The sequence below is a fragment of the Paramisgurnus dabryanus genome, chromosome 5 (assembly GCF_030506205.2).
Source record: "Paramisgurnus dabryanus chromosome 5, PD_genome_1.1, whole genome shotgun sequence".
In the NCBI taxonomy this organism is placed as follows: Eukaryota; Metazoa; Chordata; class Actinopteri; order Cypriniformes; family Cobitidae; genus Paramisgurnus; species Paramisgurnus dabryanus.
Window position 1 is genome coordinate 6,614,850 of NC_133341.1, and position 19,513 is coordinate 6,634,362.

General features: G+C 36.6%; 1 protein-coding gene and 1 long non-coding RNA gene across 8 annotated transcripts in view; one reads left to right on the top strand and one right to left on the bottom strand.

The window, feature by feature from the left end:
• The first annotated feature begins 1,519 nt into the window (after positions 1-1,519).
• Positions 1,520-19,513, top strand: part of mef2cb (myocyte enhancer factor 2cb) — a 143,541-nt gene continuing 125,547 nt past the window's right edge. For all 7 annotated transcript variants that reach the window (XM_065263032.2, XM_065263024.2, XM_065263028.2 and 4 more), the window contains exon 1: positions 1,520-1,795. The gene's annotated coding sequence lies outside the window, so the exon portion shown is untranslated. The remainder of the gene's footprint in view (positions 1,796-19,513) is intronic.
• On the bottom strand, positions 7,185-10,425 carry LOC135744716 (uncharacterized). Its single transcript, XR_010530820.2, has 5 exons — positions 10,334-10,425; positions 9,710-9,804; positions 8,533-8,663; positions 8,389-8,448; positions 7,185-7,859 (listed from the first exon to the last, which is right to left on the bottom strand). It is a non-coding gene; the product is annotated as an uncharacterized lncRNA (long non-coding RNA).

Here is a 19,513-nt window from a genome sequence, read left to right on the forward strand (position 1 = left end):
GAGAGTAAAAGTCTGCAAACAATAGTAAGACTTGGCCAGAGAAAAAAAGAAAGGAAAAAGAATGTCAAGAACGATTGCAAATTTCTGATAATAGCTATTCTCTGGCTATTCCATAGGAGAAAAGTAATATCTAGAGCAAAGGATCACTATGTATGTGGTTAATACTGCAATTGACTACCGTCTAAGTCAACATGGTAACACTGATATACAGTAGTTGTCGTAGTTACTGTTGTTTCTGTTCCCTTTCCTCTTCTTTTACCTACCACATGCATATGCAAGAGGCAACTCAATAACAGTGTTTATGTATTTATTTATTTATTCCTTTTATAGTCCCCCCATAGCCGTGCAGACTATCCTGAAAACTATGCCTAGATGTGACTATTAACAAGAAAGAATTTCTCTCTTTGTTTGTGTTTCTTTATTAGGTGCTAACTAAACTCGCGTACTGATACATAAGAGGGTTTTTCTGGTAAAACTAAGACAAACTGCATGCTGGATCTAACCCTAACCCTAGAAGTGAAGACATATTGAACACGGTGTGTATAATTATACTTTTAAATCAACAAAATTACAGTGTGGTCTGTTTTATTCTGATTTTGAGGTAAATCATTTCCATTGCCTTGCAAAACAGCAAAAGGTTATAAACTGCCAACACAAAATGTGAATCAGAAATCATGATGAAACATATTGTATCATATAGCTAGTGGAACCAAACCCGTATCGATCTAGATATTGAAATTACCAATAAAATGCAATTCAAGATTACAGTGTCTCGTGTCCCAGAAGTGAGCTCTCATGGAAGTTGATACCACCAGATCTAGTTACAGTCTATCAGGCAGATTAGCAGGTTTTATTAATTCATTAACTGATTTTATGTTTTACCTCTAGTTTTGGTTTGTTTGTCATTGACTCAGGTGGCACTGTTAAATCTAAGGCAACAGTTTCTTTAAACAATAAAATATCTGCATTAGAAAATGTCAGCTTTGTAAGTTAAGATGGGGAACTGAAAGAAACGGCAATATGATTCTGAAAAGTTTCTATTCCTTTGTCAAACCTTTATACTAATAACTAATTTCAAAACATTAGTTTGTCATTGTCATGGAGACGTTTGGTGATACTAACCAAGATGTCTCTGTGTATTTTAATTATTTTCTTTTTTCTGTGCTCTTTGAAGCAGCTATATGAATTTAGTAATTTAAAGTACTAAAGAGTGGAGACTTTAATTAATGTCAAAAATAGCAAAGTAATCAGATGAGTGTAAGTTTAAATGATAATAAAAAACCATGTGCTTAAAAATTAAATTAACAATCTGACAACTTTGAGTTTGACTTTTATCAGGTAGGAAATAAAACACATTAATGTTGCGCTTCTTTCAATTAAAACGCTGGAGTGATCTAAGCCCGCCCCTCTTCTAGAGTAAACCCGATTATTTGCCCTGCGTAGAGAGAGAGAGAGAGAGAGAGAGAGAGAGAGAGAGAGAGAGAGAGAGAGAGAGAGAGAGAGAGAGAGAGAGAAGACTGAGGCTGGCGTGGAGCTCAACATCATCACTTGTTATAACGGCTTAATAATTTCTTCGCCGTGGACGCCCGGCACAAGCGCGGTAACCTCAGCACCCGAAACGCTTCATTAGACACGAGAAACAAACACACATACTTACAGAACGACACTTTTCGGTTGTGTTGGTAATTTCTGGTGGATTTTAAGTGTGAAGCGGTGAAGTCAATCCCAGCGGATCAACAGCTCCCGTCACATCTCAAGACAAACTTCACCGGACACACTTTACAAGCGCAATGAAGTAAGTAACATTAAATACCTGTTTGTCAATGAAGACATTGTGTGATATTATGTTAAATAAACAATATTGCATTGGGTTACTGTATATCTCCGTCAGTTTAGTGTTACAGTAGCCTCCGCAAAGAAAGTTGACAGGACAATCGTCTGCTGCTACTATAACAAGCAAATGTTCTTAAAAAAGCAAATGGCATGCAAAAAATAATACAGTCACTTTTTCTGGCTCAATAGACTTTATTTATTTTAAACAGAGGCCAGTTTTGTCTGCTAAAGTGCTTTATCTGCCTGTAGAAAAAAACAGATATTCAAAACAGCTAAAGTGTAAGGTGATAAAATAAATAACAGTTTTTGTTGTGGTATTATAAACATAGTAAACAAAGCTGAGCGATCTACAGGTCCGGGGTCATCAGGCGTTTCATGTATTTCTGAAATAATAGACATCTAATTATAGTAAACTTTCATTCATTTTATTTATTGCTCTTTATTTTTGTATAAGGGTGCATCAAATGTTGCAGCTTAAATGTAAAGGAGTGAACCGCTTTTTTCAGATAAATAGGCTACAACATAAAGATGAATAAAATGGTAGCACAGCATTAAACATAATACAAACATAACTTATTTAAACCAGTAAATTAATTCTATTACTATTCTATCTAGTTTATTTAGGTAAAATATATATTTTTATTGTAATTTATTTTGCTGTATACATTTCTACAATTATGTATAATCAAGTTTAGTTCTAGCATTTTTGTTGCCACTTAAATTACACTGAAACTTAAGAGAGAAAACAGTAAAAGTTGAAAGTGTCTACCAAAGACATTTTGAGCTTGAAAAATAAATGAAAGTGTGCTACATACCAAAGAAGTGCTATGCCGTATAGAGGAATTATAATACTAGAAGTGATAAGAAACAGTGTCGACTACATTTTTTATCAGCTTTTCAAGATTTAGTGGAAGGAGCTGTCATAAACCAATTAAATTTTGATGTGTCTAATTAAGCAAGTTGCAAAAAAAGACAATTAGCATAGTTTTACATCTAAAAGTGAAGACATATACAGATGTAAATGAATGAAAGTGATTGTTTAATTAACAAAAGACATGTTGTTGTTACTTTTTGTCCAAACAAAGATTTTTCTAGAAATATTTAACAGGTTACATGTCATACTACATTTTCTCTGTTAATACTTTAAAGAGCACTTTATCATTTTAAACAGGGGTACAGTTTCCCTATCTGACAGGGCTTAAAAGTTATTTTCTTTCACTTTTATTTTAAGGATAAGTAAATAAAATCAATGAAGCTCCTGTACAGTATGTGTGTGTGTGTGTGTGTGTGTGTGTGTGTGTGTGTGTGTGTACCTGGTAATTATCACGTTGTGGGGACCAATTGTCCCCACAAAGATAGGAATACCAGTGTTTTTGTGACCTTGTGGGGACATTTTGATGTCCCCATGAGGAAACAAGCTTATAAATCAAACAAGATGATGTTTATTGAAAATCTAAGGTACAAGAAAGGTTTTTGTGATGGTTGGGGTTAGGGAATGGGGCAGGTAAGGGGAATAGAATATACAGTTTGTATGGTATAAAATGCATTATGTCTATGGAATGTCCTCACAAAACATGGAAACCAGAATGTGTGTGTGTGTGTGTGTGTGTGTGTGTGAGAGAGAGAGAGAGAGAGAGAGAGTGTCTCACCTGTTGATTCCCTGGGATTTTGTATTTGGTTAATCTGCCCAAGAGGAAAACGAACACACTTGCATTTGGATTCACATAATTACACTCCGAGCTGTGAGCATATACACACATACATGACTGGTCCTCCTCAGACCTGTCGTCTTTTGGAAATCACCAGGGTTTAGGCTTCTATCGATTCACAAAACCAATATTGACAACATAGCCTGCACTTTCTTTAAAGAGGGATCATCTCCATGTGTCACTCTGATTGGCTGAGGTACTTGAGCCGATTATTAGGGCTTTTAGGGGCACCTTATGTGTGACACTCTGAATCCAAAACCCATAATAGGTCCTGTACCTTATAAATGGCCCTAAACATTTGTATACATTTTGAAATGTTTTTATTTGCAAATTGCATACAGTAGATATGCAGTCAAAATGTGAATTACACTAATTAAGCTCACTGTTAAATTGCGTTTTGTAGTGTAATATTTGGTTATTCAAACAAATTCAGTCATTGTATGGAATATTTCATTGTCATTTATTTTTAAACATTATTTTATTTAATATAAACATTTATTTAATATAAAATGCTGTTATTAATTCAAATAAGTAATTTTTAAGTTTCACAGTCAAGGAAAATGTCTCTTTTTCATTGTAACTGATAAGAAATAATAATGAAAAGAGTTGAAATCGGAGCATTTTATTATACAGCAGATCGTTCTTTTGAGTCAAAGAATTCAAACATTTTCTCAATTAATTTATTCATGTTCACAGCTTCATTTAACCGGGCTAAAATAAGTTTAATAAAGCAAATAAACCAGCTCTATATCAGTCAGTTTTACACTGAGAAAGGTTATGAGGTTTGCTATGAAAGCACCCAACACATATGAGTCTGTCCTGTTTTTTTTAATAATGAATAAAACTTGTAATTAGTTGTGATGGTTGGTAACTTTCTCTGTGTAAAGTGAAAGAGTAGTGTATGGAGTCGATACACTAGAGTGCTACACGATCACATAGGAATAGTTCAGCCTTTGATGTTTAATTATATTGTAAAATACATTTTGGAATATTTCTGCATAACATTGAGTTTTTCAGTTGAGCGCTTTCAGTTCTAAAGATCTGCTCATCTGCACAGATCACAGAATAATTATTATGTATGCCTAAAGTCTGTATTTGGCTGAAAATAGTTTCAAGAGTTGTGTATGTGAATGAATTTGCATGATATAAGAAGAACTGTTTTAGTGTGTATTTGCATGAGAAGATGATTGAACGATGGTGTGTGTGTGTGTGCCGACTAACGTATAAAACATATCACATAGTAAACATGAAAGAGATGCTGTTTAAAAAAAATTATCAGATGGTTGAAGGTGACTGCTGTTTCTTATAAATTCTCCTCTTCAGTTTAGAAACCTTTTGGTCCAGCATGGATACCTTCTCCTTTACCCCAGTAATTCAAATCCACAGATATCTAAACGCTTCCTTCTGGTCAGTGTCTTATTAAAAAAATAAAATTAGTTTTAGGCCAGATAAGAGCCCAGAAAAGTACAAAAGAATGACAAACAGTCAACTGTTTGGAAAGGGTTCATCATTGCATGGTATGTGGAATGCAAGAAACAAGTTGGAGGGCTCATTTTTATCTAGTAAAACACATTTGATGCATTTCAGAATTTCATACATACCTTGTTTCTGTGCTTTATTTGCTGTTGCAGTTTTTTGATAAGTGATTTTTGAAGTATAAAAAGGGCAAAGTTTAGACCTTAAGCTGTCTGTTATCAACAGTCTTTGTTGCATCCAACTTTAATTCCAACCTTTTGGTTTAAATGGATTTATGTTTGCCCAGTCTGTGCAGTCAAAGTAGGGTTGGTTCTGTGATAAAAGCACAGCGGAACTGTATTTCTTTTTGTGGCTGAAGGACCCTTGGCCCACGGATGTATGCAAGCCAAAAAATGCCAAAATTCAACAAAAAGAAAACAAAATGGGAGACGAGGCAAAAAAGAAAGTAAGGGAAAAATGCTGAAATATTTTCCAGCTAATGTAATTTATCTTTGTCAGTGGGGCAGCATAACCCAGTCATTCTGTAAGGTTATCCGGTGAGATGGGGGACAGATAGCTCTCCATGCCCCAGCTTCACGCAACATTCATAACCCTCAGTGTCTCTGTCGCTGGAGCTGCCTGTATCACCATGACGTGTGGCAAGACATATATTTTGAGCAATTTATGCGCTCACAATTGAGGTCCATTTGACATTTTTAGAAAGTTGCAATACTGTGTGTTTTTTTTCCCGTTATAATCTTTTGCTTGGATTAATCAAAGATCATAGTGTGGCCGTTGGGATCCAAATTACAGGTATGTTTTAAATGTAAACTTTAAACGATAGAAGGAAATTATAGTTTCTTCTCATTAATGTGAAGAAGAGGTATTTAATTCTGCCAAGCTTGCAAGGACAGCTTCTCAGCACAGCTCTGATGCTCACAAGAGCAGCGGTGTTCTGCCAAGCTTCATGTGTGTCTTTCTGCACTGTTCTCAAGAGCAGCCTGTCAGCATCGGAGGCAGAACCTTCGAAAAAAGCCTGCCGTGCTGGACACTCGAGATAGGAGAAAAAGAGGAGCAGTGAGAAAAGAAGAGGAAATGTGTCTCTGAATTTGGTGTTGAGACACTTAGAGGCTTTATGTTTGTCATGCCGTTTGCACAGGGCCCTTCACCGGGCTGTCATACACCTCCAAATAAAAAAAATAAAACAGTTAAGCCAGTTTCAGCCAATAGCTGTCCGCTCTGTTTTAACTTTGTAAACTGATGGAGTTTTTGGATTTTATTTTCACTTTTGTGTCACGTTTTCAATAAAAAAATACGTTTAAATCTTGAGCATCATATATCATTTGAAGTGCACGTATTTCATTGCTAAATCAAAGTTATTTTGTATATTTGGCAGTGGTGGCTTGTGACTGTTCAATTGAGGGGCGCTAATAAAAAAAAAATTGTATTGTCGTGTTTGGTTCCTTTTTTTTAAAATGTGTGTTCTGCGCCTCGAGAGATCCTGTGTGCATCATGTGTTTTGTCAAAATAAGTGCCTGCTGCACATGCGTCAAAACTGTTTATGATAAACGAGACGCACAATTTCACAAAATACACGCAATACACTCCCTTAACAGTAAACTTCACTCTTAAAAAAAATGGTTCTATATCGGACCAGAAATGGTTCTATCACTCGCTTCATATATGGAACCCCCAAATGGTTCAATTTAGAACCACTTTAATGGGTTCATTAAAACGAACCCCAAATGGTTCTTTGAATCAAAGTTAGATGGTTCTATTTAGAACCATTAAAGGTTCTTTATTATTATGAGTAATTTATTATTGATAAGAAATTATAACCAAACCAGAAAATTATAAAAGTTTACTATTTATTAATTGTATTATACAGAAATATAAATCTATAAAAATTACTTAAAATCACATCTCTTTATTCTGTATTAGACAGCAAAACTTTAGTTTACATTTAAAATGTCTCATTTCATTCAACCATTTAGTTATTTAATTATTTCCATTAAGCATTTTCACTTTTTAATAAACATACATACGTTTATATATTAAATAAATAAATAGATAGATAAATAAATAAATAAATAAATAAATATATATATATATATATATATATATATATATATATATATAATATATATTAGTATTATATCTCACAATCTAAAATGACAGATACCCAGTTAACATTACAATTAGATCAAGTAAAAAGTTGTACAAGTAATGGATAATGTATTGGCAGCATGTCATCACAGAAAAAAGCCCCAACAGTTTCTTCAGGACAAATGTCACGAACACATTTAATCATTTGTAAATTTAATGTCGGATGTGTAATTAATAGACATTGATATTTAATTTTTGTGTAATATAAAACTGTACCTGTCAAAATGATTTGCAGCATTGGAGTTTTTAGTTTTGAGCAGTAGTAGAATGTCACGACTGGCCAATCAGAAACTAGCATTTTAGAGAACCGTGTAATAAGAAATGGTTAATGTAACACATAAGATCAACACAAAGTTGCACAAACAGTGAATATATGATCAACATGAGTTATCACCTTAGCATGACAAATAACTACACAGACTTCTTATAGAAAGGGATTCCGTTCTTGGGAGTTTGTAAACAACAGTCTTCAAAAACACCCACACTGATGTGCACTGCTTAGTAAAATTAATGTCCAAAACATAAAAAAGTTTAAAACATGTCAACATCACCAAGGAGGGTGTATTGCTGGAGTGACTGTCTGTCAAAAACAACGAAGGCTTGATGGCAGAGATCGCCATCTTCCAATCCAAGGACAAATGGGAATGGTTTTGTCACATCAGCCTCTCAGAAGAATGCAACCATGTTGGTCCCAACCTGTTGAAAACAGACAAAACACTTGTTAGAATGCAGGCAAAGACTCTAAATGCATGATGATGCAGCATTATTATACAAAACCAAACAATTCATATTTCATACACACAAATGTAGTGTCTAGTTTAATTGTAATGAAATGTATAAATTTCTGTTTTATTTCAATAACCTTACAATATACTCTTTGTTCATGCCAATAACTCAGATTCACAGTAATTTCAGATTCTGCCACGTCACTTTACCTGGCAGTAAGCCCAATTTTTTTAGATTTTGCAACAACCTGCATACTTGCCCTTATTACTTAATATAGCCAACACTTTATTAGCATATATTATTTAATGAATACAGGGCTGGACATTAACGTTTGTCCCTAAAGTTAATGTTTTGGATGTGCGAGTGAAAGACAATTTTTCTTGTCCGAGTTTTAACTCTATTCGTACTTGTAAACATGTCTTCTTGCTAGTTCACAAACAAAATATTAAATGTTTTAGGTTGCTTGCAAAGCAAAGTGTGCAATACTTCCATTACTTACATAGACTTAAGATTTTCTTCCCACTTTTGTAGACAGGAGTTGGAATATCATCATGGGGTTCTGTAGAGATAAATGTTTTTAGGTTAAATTAGTAACTTTATTGTCATAATACACAGCAAACAACTATTGTATTCCCAAGTGTACCTGGAGGTGATTTGTTGATGCTCCTGGTTCTTGGCTGGGAAGTGCAGGATTCTGTCTGGAAAATGCAATGCCCAAGGTTCAAATAGCTTTTCGGCATGGTCAGGAAATAACACAGAGAAGTCTGGTGAACTCTGAAAATGACAAATCATGCATTCATTTTCAATAAAACTTTAATGTAAATTTATGCGATAATGAATGCTATATGGGCTAGCTTGTCAGTGAACTACGGCATGTAGTTAACGGTGCTTCACCTGTTTTCAGATGATGGCAATTCACTACTAATCACAGAACCGGCTTTAACGATTAGATAGGCTTGACAATTTTATACAATTAAAGAGATAGTTGGGCCAAAAATGATATTAAACCCATGAATTACTCACCTCTAAGCCGTCCAAGATGCATATGTCCATCATTTTTCAGACTAACACATTTTCAGTTATTTTAGAAAATGTTTTAGATCTTTCAGTTAATCAAATGTAAAGTTATGGGGTCCACTCTTTCAAGTCCAAAAATATTTGCATCCATCCTTCACAAAATAAATCCATATAGCTCCACGATAATAAACAAAGGCCTTCTGAGGGTAATCCCTGCAGTGTTATTGTAGAAATATAACAAAAATAACTAGCTTCTGCTAATGGCGCCATCTTGGTCGCGTCCGCATTTAAGATGAGAGCTGTCCTGAATACAGAGGAGTCTTGGATGGCAGTATTACCGGAAGCTAGTTATTTTTGTTTATAAAGTTTAAATATAGATATTTCTACAACAAAACGGCGCGGATTACCCTCAGAAGACATTTGTTTATCATCATGGAGCCGTTTGGATTTCTTTTGTGAAGGATGGATGCACATTTTTTGGATGTGAAGGAGTGGACCCCGTAACATTACATTTAATCAACTGAAAGATCTAAGACATTTTCTAAAATAACTCAAAATGTGTTCGTCAAAAAAATTATGGACATATGCATTTTGAATGGCTTGGGGGTGAGTAAATCATGAGTTTAATATAATTTTTGGGTGAACTATTCCTTTAATCGTGCAACCTTACATACCACTTTTGAAAATGACATACTCACAGCAAAATAAGCAGGGATTCTTAATAAAGAAATGCTTTGATATGCCTCATTGTAATATCAACATATCACTTTAAATAATAAAAAACAAGTGCATTTTCATGTTACCTGTAAATAACTTTGTAAAAGCTGGTATCAGAACCTCAAAGTTACATTGTTTTAGCTTCTCCAGGAAAAAATATCCATCTTTTATCCATCAGGGTCTGTGGAAAAGAGCCAAAACTGTGATTTAAGTGGGCATCATCAAAAACATTTGAAAAAGATAAAAATGTCTGTAACTTACACAGACCAAATGAGAGTTCACAATATGTGACCCTGTCTGTGAACTCAAGGCTAAAGTTTCATGATCTAAACATGATATTAAAAGCATCACTATGATTTCAACTTTTACAACAAACAATTATTTATTTAAAACGTACACGTTTCTTCCTCATATTAACGTTATCTGTTTTAAACTGAATTTCTAAACCATTAGAATACGTTACATTGTAAAGTTTCTAAAATTATTAAAATAAGCCATGTTTTAGACATATTTCATAAAACGTTTGATCAAACGAAATATTTAAATCATTTAAAAGCAAGCATAAACATCGTTTAGATTTACTGGGCATTACAGACTAGCCAACGGAAGCTAATAAAACTAGTTTAATAACAGTTATGTCATGTGAACCATAATTTTGCATACTTTTGCATTCAGAAATAGTTTAAATGATTAAAAACAATGATACAAACCTTTTCCTTCAAATAAATCAAAGATAAGTCGATGAAAAACCGTTCATGAATCCTCAGGTGAATAGTAAACTCCCGCTTCAGGTATCGTTGCAGTGAGAGGCGCTGACGCGTCTGTGTGGGGGAAGGGAGCAGTTCTCTCTGGGGAAGAACAACACTGACACCCGGTGGTCACGCCGGTAACATTCCGACTTTGTGTAATTAAACTTTAAAATTGGCATTCACTTTACAAACCGACTGCAAATTTGAACATTATACATATATATTCTCGCCTGAACTTATGTTAAAAATACATTTTGTGGACTAGAGAAAGTAATATTGAGAAACAGCTATGTATCTATTAAGCTGGCTCTGCTTCAAAATTACCCAACATATAACCCAACAAGTTGGGTTACACAAAAACTACCCAACACTGATAAAACAACCAAACAAAATAACCCAACTTTTAGAGTGTAATATCGTTTCAAAAATGTAGAAAGTTTACTTACCTCAGGGTACCAACAAGCAGAAATGCCGGTCCGGAGTCCGAACTCCTCAGTTTGAAAAAAACCTGTCAGGTCTGGAGGCTCATCTTCGCTTATGGTGCAACGCATATATACGCCACCAGAGGGCACTTTTGCGATTATTTGTATTTAATGCCCCTTCAGGTTAAATTAAACATTGACAATATAGAATGTACAAAATAAAGAAAACACTTGGTTATTCACAAAACGCAAACTGCACTGTAAGTTTCATGCTAATGTACAAACTTGCATAAAAAAGCTCACAGGAATTAAATCACACAATAAATATGAATAGCCTATTTGTTGACTCTCTCTTTATTTGACCACAGCCTATTGACACAAAAAGGTTTGTGAATGAGTTGTGTGGGTTTGTAAATGAGTTGTGTAGGTCTGTAATTATTGTGTAATCTTTAGTTTACACTTCAGTCACAAACGTGAATTATAGAACCATTTTAATAAAATGGGTTCTTTGCCCTCCAAGGGCTCTATATGGAACCCTTTTTTTGGTAAAAGGTTCTATTGGCCAAGTAAAGAACCCCATGGTTCTATATAGAACCTCAAGGAACCTTTTTTTTTTAGAGTGTTTGATTACGCATGAGATTATGCGAGTATCTGGCAAGCGCGGGTGTCTCTTTTATCATAAACCCTTTAGACGCATCTACATCAGGCACTTATTTTGACAAAACACGTGATGCACATACTGTATGATCTCTCAAGGCGCAGAACACATATTTTGAAAAAAGGAACCACACACATGACGGACTACATATATGTTGTGAAGAACTTCGCGTTGAGCGCCCCCTCGAAAAAAGAAGTCACCGGCCGCCACTTGTATTTGGAATAATACAATGTGTTTGCGTGGTTTATGGTTAAAAAAACATTATTTTCCACATACTGTTAATTTTTGTAATTCCATATTTTACTTTCTCCCTGAAATGCACTGATTTCTGTACGAAACTCATTGATTTGAAAAGCGCTGTGTCCCTGATTTGCCAGCTAAACTGTACATTGTGATTGGCCTGAATACCTCTGATATCAGTGGAAATGTAAAGCTACTTACCATGTTTGAAAGATTTGATCACAGGAGTTAACTTACATGCATTGTCCAAGAAAAGAGATCTATGTTGGAGTTTACTTCCTGGGATTGGTGATGTAGACAAGACCGACATTATCATAATTTCTCCCAACACATTGTATTATACCAATTACACAATATAATGTTGTTTTTACCCTTTTAATTTGTCGTGTAATCTGACAATGGAAAAATATTTTGCTAGTGACTCCAGTTTTTGCCTCTCCAAAGTGTGTTTGATGTATGGCTTTTCTTTCTGTAGTTTTCACAAAGTTCGACCACTTATAGAGAGAGAGAGAGAGAGAGAGAAAGAGAGAGAGAGACTGAAATGAAATGTGCCACACTGAGTTGTATGCATAATTCATAAAAGCAGCACTTCATTTGAAACTTTGGTGGACAGTACAGGTACAGGACGACCGTGGAGTGCTCTGCTTTGTATGGTGAAGTGCGGAGGTGGCTCCTTTCACCTGCAGCTGCTCTGTTACAGGCCCTCTGGAAAAACAAATAACCTTTTGCATGTGCATGTGTGTTTGTGTGCTTGCACTCAACTCTGACAATGGCAGGAGCTCCTATGACAAGAGACCGCATGACGCAGGCGTTTTATTACACTGCTAGCTGGCTCGTGGCCCACACTTCCTAAATGGTGCTGTCCATACAGAAATAGCTCAGCCATGAGATTTTGCCTGTGTTTGTCTGCTGTGTGTGTATGCGCATACAGTATGTGTGCCAGGGACTACGATTGTGAGCCTGCAGTATTGTTAAGGTTAAAATTGGTCACTGTCTTATTTTTGGATCAGAGTGGCTCACAGTTTATAAATAGAAGAGGAAGGAAGGGAGATACCTGCCGAGACTTTGGCTAGCTTTGCCGTTCTCCCTCTACCCGATATCCACGCTCTCTCTTTACACAGCCTTTGATCTAGCGTGCTTTAACAGACATTGTTAAACGTGTTAAATGAAAAACAGGACATTTTCTTTCTTTGTCACATGAAATATACATAAGGCATTGAGAGCTGAGTGCTCAAACTGGTTTATGGTCTTCACGGTTGCAATGAGAAGGTAGTGTGTGAGAAGAGAGAAAACCGCATAGGCATAGAGTGTAATATAATATGCCAATGTCCACATCATGGAATATTTTTAGAAGTGAAGTGCTAATTGTATTTGTTCATTACAAACTTGAGCTGTTAAGGAACACTGAAGTTATTTACCACCTCTTATAAGAGAACCCTTGCAATGTATTGACACTTGGTGTAAAAGTTAATGCTGACATTTATTGTTTGGGGATTGAAACTTTCACCACATTGCCATTGAAATAAATCTCCATGTTTATTAATTATTTTACAAAATCTGTATTTTCTCTCTTTATTTTGTTACAACAAATGTTAATGTATGAGGTCCGCACTTAACTCTTTCCCCGCCAGCATTTTTCATGATTTTCACAAAAGTTTAATGCCTTCCAGAAAATGCTCCTTTTTAAAGATATAAACATACAATATATGAAATAAAAGAACAGACCCTCTGCTTTCAAACAAAAAATCAGTTTCATCCTACCTTCATGTGTTCTTTTTTTATCACCTCTCAAATATGTGTAGGTTTCATCAAAAACACCAAGTTTTGAGCAAAAAGCTGAGATAATTCCATTTTTGTGAAGGACTTTTGATAGAGATCAGATGCAGAGCGATCTTTAAAACATACACGGACATACAGCTGTTTGCCCTAGGGCAATACTTCCGGAAGTTGCGGAAGAGCGCCACCTGGTGGATAATAGCGATATTGCAGATTGACAAGATAACTAGTCAATGGCGGGGAAAGAGTTAACACATTACATGCCCTGATTTTTATATTAATGATGTGGCATGATTGAATTCGACTCAGCAAACATTCCAGCTAGCTCACCCTCAGACCCGTCGCCAGACCTCAGTCTTAAGGGGGGCATATGAAATGCATGGGAGGGCACACTTATTATTAGCCTACAGTACGTATACTTATAATAATATATACTCTATTCGCGCAGCACGTAATCATCATGTTAAACATAACCATCAGCAATATGACCAGATAGCCTTTAGCCTACACCACAGTACATATAGAAGCAATTTTATGAATACCCATAAATCTATACAACATATTACATGTTACACCAGAGGCATCTCTCAAACATTGCATTTTAAAGCAGTCAACAGAGGGATATGCATTGCCATGAGACACGTGTGCGCGCGCACACACACACGCGCACGCACACAGACTTTGAACCTACGGTAATTGAGTGGAGGCAGCGCTGTCGTCGTCTCTCCCTTCCCTCCTGTCAGTACAGCAGCAGGCGGCGTTTCTCCGAGCAGAACCTCCTCATTAATAAAGTGTCCACTCGGAATTAAACTTGTGAGTGAGGTCCTTTTCAAAAGCAAGCTGAATCACCGCAGTGAACAAGTCCATATCTTCTGAATGTAGTAGTCTGTTAGTCCCGGAGTCGGGCTCCACGGAGCTGGCATCAGGCTCAGGCTGTCGTCCAGGGTCTCCTTCTCCAACATCAGACGTCGATGTCGTTTCAATTTTGGAGACTGTTGGTGGGCTTTTTAACCATTTGCGGATAATATCCATCTTAAAGCAGTATAGCTAAGCGAAAACTCATCTAGTTTAAAAAAAGTGCGCTAACTGTTGAGCGGCTACACTGACGTAGGCTACGTCACGTACGTAGCCTCGTGATAGGCTGTTGCAGTGTAGCTAGATTCCCATCAATCAAACAAAATCACACCATTGTTTTTTATATTTTAAATGTTTTAATTATAAAGAATACAAAATTAGCAACTATGATCATTTAAAATTACAGTATTTTTTTAATACTGGGAGGGGGGCACAAGCGTCTTTGAGGGCGGGCCCGGCCCCCTATGGCCCGCCCATAGCGACGGGTGTGCTCACCCTAGTCTCATGCTGGTGTTTTTTGACTGGTTGTGTGTTGGACCCGCGGACTCCACGTTTGCAGCTGTAGACCACAGAGGGCTGCCAAAACATAGACCAACCACATTGATTAGATTAGACTGACAGGTGCTTCCTGGCCGGAGAAGTGCTGTATAACTTACACCATGTCCGAAGGTGGCATGACGAGAAGTGAAAAGCAATGTTGATTTCATGAAAGAGATAGCTGTTATCATTAGTTGCTTTGTTAGGTCATGATAATAGTCATTTAAATGTTAAAAAAAACTAAAATGTGTTTCCATCCAATTACACTGTGCCCTTATATTTTAATTGTCTCTTTCAGCAGGACTGTATGTTCTAGTCCCACCAGAATTTTAGGCACACAATAGACATAATTGTGTTATATGAGAATAGTTCTTGTTATCCTCAATGTGTTGTTTCCCTGGTCAGATTAAAAGGACCGTGCTCTAAAGGCCTGTTAATGCTGGAGTAATCTTATCAGATTTGTCATCATTAGCAAGAAAAACGGAACAGCTCTTACCAAGCAGTGCACAGGTGAAGAAACTTACCTTCTTGTATTAATAAAGCAGTGGTTAGGTAGTTGTTATTAATGTGTTTAAGAGAGTTTAATTGGATAAGCAGGCTGCTCATAAGAAGTCTACTGGTCTTTATACCAATAACAGTGCAGACCTGTTTTTCCAGTAGCGCCTCACTGCAGAATGCGACATCCAGGGGGCGGGGTTGGATTTAGATCCAGGGGCGGAGCTGGATACCGATCCAGAGATCCCATTGGTCGGCAGTTTTACCACAAGACACGTCATACACGTGTTGCTGCGTTACCAGTTCTGCATTAAGTCGTAACTAAATTAAGTTATTATTTTGACATAAAAACTAACTTTACTTATGACTACAATAAAAGTAGTGCCTTTAGGGTGAAATGTAAGTTTTTTGCTATAATGTTTTGGAGTAAAACATTTCGGGTAAGCCTACTATGAGTAATCTTACCACATGCAGTTTAAGACCTATTAATGGATACAGTATAAATATGCATAATTATTAAAATATATAGGCTATGGCATGTTATTTAGAAATTTATAAATTGAATGTTTATCTTGTATGGACTTTGAACTTGTTTTAACGCTTTTTTGCTTACAGCCATTAGGAAACAGGTTTCCCTCGTTTACTTTTTTTTAAATTTGCTAATAAAAGATATCAAATAAATTTGTTTTTATATTTACTCGTATAGGAATAGCTGTGTAATAAGTGGGATAATGTACAAATAAATCCCTTCAGTGATATCACAATGTCGGGAACGTGTCCTTACCTCCCCTTACACCTAACATTAACTGTGATACTTTCTAAATTATGAATCTTTCTCAACTATATTATTAATCAAGCGTACACTTTAATTGATAAGAGCAAACGTTGGCGATCACAGGTTGCAACTAATTGCGGGCTGCAACAACGCAAATATACTGGTTTATTTGGTGAAACAAAGTATATAAAGTGGGAGGAGTTGGATCTAGATCTCTGTTTTTCTGTAAAAATGTGCTAGGCAGCCCGTCGATGACCCACTTTTTAGACGGTCGGGAAAACAAGGAAGAGCTGAGTACATTCCATGAAAAATGCAAGTAAGAAAAATGCAAGACAGAGAAAAGGAGAGAGGGTTAAAATTGTTTAATTTTGTCGGGAAGTTCATTTAAATTATTTTTTCATTTTCCCTCCCACTCTTTCTTCTCCTGAACACAGCCCACTTTTCACTGAGCTTTTCTCCAGCAGAATCGGAAGAGAGGGACTAAGAATGGTGGTATGGCTCAGCATTCAATGCTTGGCTAGCCCCCTCGGTTAATAACATGTGTAATGAGTTGTTTATTTGGAATAATGCGCAGCAGGAAAGTCTGCCTAACACCAGACCTGGGAGCAGACCCAGGGAGAGCAAAGGAGAAGATAGGAGAAAGAGTCACTACTGTAGGCGCCACTATGAGGAAGGGAGGGAGTGGTATAAGAGGGGGTTGAGCATTCTCATCCCATCTCAGGGTCAAACAGTCAAAGGACTTTTCTCAGTAGTGAAGGGAAAAGAAATCAGGAAAAAACATGCAACAAGGGAAAAGAAAACAATGTATTGGGGGAGGGCAATATGTGCCCAGTGGTGCAGGAGGGAGTAGAAAAGTCCATGGGTGCAAAGGAGGGCGGGAGAAAAGTGAGAGACAAGTTGTGCTATCATAAGCCGAGGGGGACAGATGGGGTTATGTGAACACTGCAGCTGGATCGAGGGCCAAGGGAAAACGTTCTGGAATGGCTGAAACTTTGGAAAAATGCTTCCTTACCTTTGCAACCTTCTGCAAGCTGTGCCCCCCACCCGCCAAAATCAAGATGGTGTAGATAAATCACTGGATACTGAAAAAAACACAATGACTTGATTTAAACAACACTGGCTTAAAGCACTTGCTTTTCCTTGTTTTCCTTTCTGTTGTTATCAGCTTGAATCGAGTAACAATCATAATTTAGCCAGGGTAAGTGATTACAATCAGAATAACAGCAATTTAAAGAGTAACAATTTTTTATATAAATGCCTTAAAAAATAACATGATATCAATCTCTCAATTGTTTATCCTTTCAAAACAGATTTGACTTTCTATTGCTCATATTTTTTTCCATCGAGATGAAAATTGTGAAATATAGAAAGGATCCTTTCTTATCCGAAGTGTGGGATCGGAAAACTTTCACTGTCACTGTTTTCTGATCACATGAAGGAAAACAGGCCCGTCACAGCTGCAAGATACAAGAAACACGGTAAAGGAAGCTATGCAAATGCATGCAACCCTGACACGCTACTGAACAACAAGACAAAGCCTGATCAATCAGATAAATAAATAACATGAACACATATCGCAAACTCCTGTATAAAAGACAAAATGGAGGAACTGACATGGAATAAGAAAGAAAAAAGATTATAATTTTTGTTCACACAAGGCAGCGACTGAGATTAGTAGCAAAGAAGCTTGGTAGGACATTTTAAATGTCACTGTGTTGTAACAAAAAAGCCTTACCTTTAAATCCTACCATTATAAATTATTCCAGGCTAGCTGTGTGTCCGCTAAAACTAGGTGATGAATGAAGTGGGTGGAGTTTGACATAAGGGTTTATCTGTAACACTTTACAATAAGGTTCATTAGTTAATGTATTAACTAACATGAACAAACCATTAGCAATACATTTGTTACAGTATTTATTCATCTTTGTTAATGTTAGTTAATATAAATAAAACTTTTAATTTGTTGTTCATCTTAGTTCACAGCGCATTAACGTTAACAAGATTTTTAAAAAAAGTATTAATTGTTGAAATGAACATAACAAAGATTAATAAATGCTGTATAAGTGCAGGTCATTATTAATTCATGTTAACTAATGTAGTTAACTAATGTTAACTAATGAACCTTCTTGTAAAGTGATACCGGTTTATCTTTGTGTAAACCAGATACTCATTATAAAATCATGTCAGGTAAGCATGTGTGTGTGCACATGTACAGTAGTGTGCGTTTAACACATTATCAGTAAAAGCCTCATTACCATCCGAGACAGAAATGTAATATTGACTCTCACTTTTCTCCTCCAGGGGTTAACCAGCAGTACTCTTTATCGGTCGCACCAGCTCTAAACCTCTTGTCCATGTTTTTTTTAAATCTAGATCGTTTTGATTCACCACAGCTGTGCTGACTCTTTAATCAAACACTATCTTTTCACTGGTTTGCCCTCATATACCCTACCCTCTCTTCCTCCCCTTACTCATCCCTTAACGCATCTTAATTGGTTGCTTTCTGTGACAAATTACGAGCGTGTGCTTTGATGAGGTCGGCTGAGTCGGTGCTGAAGTAACTTGTGCCAGCCCCTGGTGGTTCCTCTCATCACTACAAACAGGGGGTTGGGTATGTGTCTGCATGCTGAGGCCATAATGAGAGACTGGGCCTGGGGCCACCAGGCTCCCTGCTTCACGCTAAGGATGCTAAAGGGGAGGGGGCTGTGGGATGCAGGTCTCCTAAAGCATATTGATTAGAAATTTAAAATGTAAGTGTTATATTGCTATATTTTTATATATAATACATGCTGTGGGATTGCTGTTGGGGCAAATTATCTGATTTTGTTTGTGTCATGTATTAAAGGAAGGACAAAACAGAGGGAGTGAGTCAGAAAGGAAGGATTATAATGAAAGAAAGAGACAGACATAACTTAGTCATTCTAGCACTCATGTTTAGACAAACACTAACAGCAACAATCACTGTTTAATGATCCACAATGTCAACAGCACAGTAACACTTCCAACAATCAGGTGGATCGGCTTGCGTTAAAAACCGAACTGTGACATTACATTGGAAAGCTGAGTTGGGGGAATAATGGCATAACATTTTGCAGCAGGAGATTTGAGATAGTGTCTGGTCTCACACAATCTTTCTCTCCTCTTCCGCGCTGATCTGGGTTACTCGGTTTCATTGTGGAGCTCTGGGAGCGATGAGAGCGAGATAGAAATATGGGGGAAAAACTTAGGTCAATGTTTCGAAGGACATCCTTGTTGAGTGGGTTTCAGCTTCAAATCAGCTTCTCCCTGACAAATCTAAACTGAAGACAGAATGTGCCTTGTGACTGGTTTGGATGTCTTCAGGTCACCTCAAGGAAGGTTCAGAAATGCAATGTGTGGTAGAG